The sequence below is a fragment of the Phascolarctos cinereus genome, unplaced genomic scaffold, assembly GCF_003287225.1.
Source record: "Phascolarctos cinereus isolate Bilbo 61053 unplaced genomic scaffold, phaCin_HiC Scaffold_726;HRSCAF=1367, whole genome shotgun sequence".
Taxonomy (NCBI): Eukaryota; Metazoa; Chordata; class Mammalia; order Diprotodontia; family Phascolarctidae; genus Phascolarctos; species Phascolarctos cinereus.
Genome location: NW_027556098.1, coordinates 423,604,000 through 423,609,999, shown reverse-complemented (window position 1 = coordinate 423,609,999; position 6,000 = coordinate 423,604,000).

Sequence of the window (6,000 nt, the reverse complement as noted above, 5' to 3'; positions counted from 1 at the left end):
AGCAGAGCTAAATAAAAAATTTGACTTTCAATTACAAGACTCAAGAGAATAAAAAGGTAAACAGGAAAGAGAAATTGGAAGGGACCCAATAAGGTTAAAAAAACTTACATTCCTACATGGGAATGTGGTATTTGTAACTCCTAAGAACTTCCTCATTATTATGGCAGCTAGAAGGATTATACCTAGGCAGAGGACATGAGTATGAGTTAAATATGAAGGGATGATCTCTTTAAAAAAATCAAAGGGTGAGAAAGGAACGCACTGGGAGAAGGGGCAAGAGAGAGAAAGGAGCAAATTATCTCACACAAAAGAAGTACAAAAGAGCTTTGACAGTGGAGTGAAAGACAAGAGAGGTGAGTGACAGCCCTTGAACCTTACTCTCATCAGAATTGACTCAAAAAGGGAATAACATACACAATCAGTTGGGTATAGAAATCTATCTTGCCCTACAGGAAAATAGGAAAGAAAAGAGATAAGAGGGAGGGATGATAAAAGGAAGGGTAGATTGGAGGAGGCAGGAGTTAGAAGCATAACACTTTTGAGGATGGGCAGAGAAAGGAGAGAGAGAATAGAATAAATGGGGGGAAGAGGATAGAGGGGAAAACACAGTGATTATCGGTGTGGAAAAAATGTATAGCAACTATCTCTGACAAAGGTCTCACTTCTCAAATACATAGGGAACTGAGTCAAATTTATAAAAATGAGAGCCATTTGTCAAAGGATATGAACAGGCAGTTTTCAGACAAAGTAATCAAAGCTATCTATAAGTATATGTAAATTGGTCTAACTCACTATTGATTAGAAAAATGAAAATTGAAACAACTCTAAGTACTACCCTTCACTCATCAGATTTTCTACTCTAATAGAAAAGGAAAATGACAAATGTTGGAAGGGATGCAGAAAATTTGAGACACTAATGCACTGTTGGTGGAGCTGTGAACTGATTCAACCATTCCGAAGAGCAATTTGGAAATATGCCCAAAGGGCTATAAAACCATGTATACATACCCTTTGACCCAGCAATACCACTACTAAGTCTGTATACCAAAGAGATAAAAAAAAAAGAAGGACCTATATTTACAAAAATGTTTACTGTAGCTCCTTTAGTGGTGGCAAAGAATTAGAAATTGAGAGAATGCCCAATAGTTCAGGAATGGCTGACCAACTTATGGTATATGATTGTAATGGAATGCTATTGTGCTAACCTAAGAAGTGATGAGCAGGATACTCTCAGAAAAACCTGGAAAGACTTACATGAACTGGTACAAAATGAAATGAGCAGGACCAGGAGAACATTGTACACAGTAACAGTAATTTTGTATGATGATCAGCTGTGAATGACTTAGCTATTTTCAACAATACAATAATCTAAGCTTATTCTGAAGGACTTATGATGAAAAATGCTATCCAGTTCCAGAAAAAGAATTGATGGGAGTCTTTTTTTTCTTTTACAAGTTAATAGCGGTTAAGCACCCAGGGTCACACAGCTAGTAAGTGTGAAGTATCTGAGGCCAGATTTGAACTCAGGTCCTCTTGACTCTAGGGCCAGTGCTCCACCCACTATACCATCTAGCTGCCCGATCCCTCCTGACTCCTCTACTTTACTTCTCCTCTCCTTCTCCCAGAAGGCTACAATCAAGTGTAGATATATTTATATAAAGATACAGATTATATAAATATATATACATATACACATACATATATACATACATACATATATAAACATGCATTTTCCCAAACAGATTCTACTCCAAATCTTTGTTTTTATATCTGTAAGTATCTCTTATTTCCTATCTCTCTTGATTCCTTGATTTTATTTCTACCCACTACCTTAACATTCTATTATTTAAGCTACCCCAGCTCCAAAGATCCCTCCTTATCCTCTCCTCCCTCCATACCCCCTTAGTGTTTTATTTCTTTCTGAATTTAGAAGACTTTTATACTCTTTTAGATATATGTGTATTGTTCCCTCTTGAACCCATTCCCAATGAAGTAGGTTTCCAGAACTACCAGCCCTCTTGCACTTCATCTGTATAAAATAATTACTTTTTTTTAGCTTTCTGAATGGTTTTATTTTTTGAAGTCATATCATACTCAGTTCTGCCCCAATCTTTCTTGTGAACTATTCAATTATTAATAACCAATCTTAGACATACATTTTACATTTTACATATAGAAAAGGTAAACAGTCTGTCCTTATTTCATCTCCTGTAATTAGTCTTTGGTATGTACATTGCATTTCTTTTGGCTCTTGTATGTCAAATTTTCTATTAAGTTCACATTTTTTTTAACAAAGTCCTGAAAGTCTAACAATTCATTAAATACTAATGGAGTCTTAAGGCAGATCAAAGCACGCTTTTTTTTTTGCTTTATTTATTTTTCTTGTGAGGTTTTTTTTTTTGGTCTGTGTTTTCTTTCATGACATGACTAACATAGAAATATGTTTTGCATGACTGCACATATATAACCTGGATCAAATTGCTAGTCTTCTCAATGAGGGAGGAGGGAAGAAATGAAGAAAGGGAGTTTGGAACTCAAAATTGTAAAAAAAAAAACAACAAATGTTAAAATTTGTTTTTACATGTACATGTGGAAAAATATTTTTAAAAAAGAAGTAATATGTTGAAATATACACACACATTGAAAAAATAAACACTATGGAATAGAAAGTCATGGTTTAATATATAATTGATTTTCATGCTCAACTGTGGATATGCACATTTTATTTGGTTATCGGCTGTTGAGAACAGATCTGTGTGTGTGTATATATACATACATATATATATGTATGTATATATACACATACACACACATAAATGTTCGTGTTTGTAAACAACATACTAAAATTTTTGGAATTCAGCTAAAGCTGTCCATAGGGAAAAATCAGATCCTTATAATAATAGATTACCAAAATAAAAAAAGAAGAGATTAATGAAATGAATATGTACTTGTAAAAATTAGAAAATCAACAAATGGACAAACTTAAACTAAGCACAAAACATGAGATGTTAAGATATTAAGAACTAGAAAGTAAATTGATAAATTCAAAAGAAAAAAACAAATGATAAAACTAAACACTGGTTTCTTGAAAAGCCTAATAAAATTGATAGAGCCTCAGGTAATCTGATTGAAAAGAAGAGAGCAGAGAAATCAAATCAATAAAATAGCAAATAAGCAAGGTGAAATCATAGCAAAACAAGAAGAAATGTAAAGATAATCAGAACATATTATTTACAGTTATATACCAAAAAAACTGAGAACTATGAACAAATAATTCTCAAAAGAATTGCAAAGTATTCTAAACCATACTAAAAATGCTCCAAATTTCTAATAATAAGAGAAATGGAAATTAAAACAACTTCAAGATTTCATCTCAAACTCTGCAAATTGGCAAAAATGACAAAAAATGGCAACATTCAGTGTTGGAGGGATTGTGGAAAGACAGGACCACTGATACATTATTGGTGGAGCTGTGAAATCATTTTGGAAAATAATGTGGAAATATGCAAATGAAGTTATTAAAATGACAATACCCTTTGAACCAGAGACTCTGTTACTAGCCATACCCAAAAGAAGCCATAGACAAGAAATAGTCCTCACATACAGTACTCTAAAATATTTGGGACAGCTAAGATTGAAAACAAAGCAGATGTCCTACAATTGGGGATTGGGGAAATTAATCATTGAACATTAATGTAATGGAATACTACTATGCTATAAAAAAAATGATGTGTGTCATGAATACAGAGAAACATGGAAAAATATATGTTCACTGATGCAAATTAAAATAAGTAGAGATAAAAAAACAATATATACAGTAACTATAATAATGTAAATGGGAAGAATTAAACACCAAAAAAATCAATTTAAATGTAACAAAATCATAAAATTGAAATTTGATTTGAAGAGATATGAGCAGACACCCCCAATCTATGCCTTCATGGAGATGGTAGTTCATAGGCATTGTGCACATTGTAAAATTTTTGGACTTTCTCAATGTAATGACTTTTGCCTGTCTTAAAAACCACTATTTGTTATATAGGATGGGCCTCAGGGAGAGAAAGGAATATATCAGATACTATGGTGATGTAAGAAACAAAAGATATCAATAAAAATTCTTTTTTAAAAGATTCTAACAGACACATAATACTCACTAGCTTTGTGAGTCTGGGCAAGTCACTTAACCCTGCTTGCCTTGCAAAAAACAAAAACAAACAAATAAAAGATTCTGAGTTTAATAATCTTAGAATAAGATGAACATATCCAAATACCAACCAGAACAGAGGACCATCGTACCCCAACCCATTCCCATCTATCATACACAACTTGATTTCCTTTGAAGTATATGATAAATTCAGCATGTAACTTTCAATGATGTCCTACTTGCCTAGGGTTTTTTTTTCTTTCTGTTTTTTTCCATTGATTTTTTTTCCAAAATTAACTTTTCCAATTGAATATTAGGCTTTTCCCCTTCTTCTACACCCTGTGGATGGAGGTCAGGAGAACTTTAGTAATAAATATGCATAATCAGGCAAAATAAATTCCTTCATTGACTGAGCCTGTCCCAAATCATCTGTCCTTGGGAACTGTGGCTTGTCATTACATTATCTGAGCTCCTAAGTCTTTCAAAGGTTTCAGACTTTATGATATTGTTACCGTAGAAACTATTCTTCCAGTTCTGCTTGCTTCACTTTGATTAGATAACACGAATTTGCTCACGTTTCTCTGCAATCATCCCTTAGCTCATTTCTTACAGATCAATGATATTACATTATATTCCTATACCATAATATGTTCATCCCTACTCCAATTGATGGACATCCCCTGAGCCTCCAATTCTTTGCAACAGCAAATAGAGTTGCTGTTAATATTTTTGCACAGAAGGGTCTTTTTCTTTTTTCTTTTATCACTTTGAGGAACAGGCCTGGGAGTGCAGTATTGCCAGTTCAAAGGGTATGTTCAATGACCTTTGTAGTATAGTTACTTTCCAGAATGGCAGGACCACATCACAACTATATTCCACACTCCACAGGCAGGAATGCTGTCATTTCCTGGGATTGTAATCAAAGCATTATAATTCAGGTAGAATATTCTAGAGTTTGTGTTCAACTAACAAAGACTTCCAGAAACTGGTTACCTTCAGGACTTTGTTTAAAACAAAACAAAACAAAACAAAAAAACCCCTTAACTTAATGAAAGATTTGGCACACAAGAGCCAAGAGAAACATAAGGTACATACCAAAGACCAATTACAAGGGACTCAATTAAGGACAGACTGTTTACCTTTTATGTATGTAAAATGTAAAACATGTGTCTAAGGTTGGTATTAGTAATTGGGTAGTTCATAAGAAAAATTGGAATAGACCTGAGTATGACATGACTTCAAAAAGTAAAACCATCCAGGAACAGCTAAAAAAAGTAATTCTCTTATACAAATGAGGTGTGAGAGGAAGAACTGACACAGAGGAATTAGATGGGGAGGAGGGCTGGGAGTTCAAGAGGGAACAATACGTATATATACATGTAGAAGAGTATAAAAGTCTTCTAAATTAGAAAGAAATAAAATGCTAAGGAGATAGGGATGGGGGGAGAGGATAAGGGAGTGATCTTTAGAGGGGAGAGGGAGAGAATAGGTTAAAGGGAGGCACAGAAGGGTGTTTAGATTAAAAGGAATAGAAGGATAATGAGGGATCCTTCGAGGGGGGTAGTTTAAGTAAGAGGAGGGCAAAGTAGTGGGTAGAAGTAGAGGAGTCAGGAGGCATAGCAAGTAAGTGATACACACAAACATAAAAACAAAGATTGGAAGTAGAATCTGTTAGGGAAAGTATATGTTTATGCATGTATGTATGTATGTGTATATATGTATATGTGTACATATATATCTATATATAAATATGCCTATGCTTAATTGAGGGGGGAGGGAAGAAATGAAGAAAGGGAGTTTGAAACTCAAAATTTTAAAAAACAAATGTCAAAATTTGTTTTTACATGTACATGTGG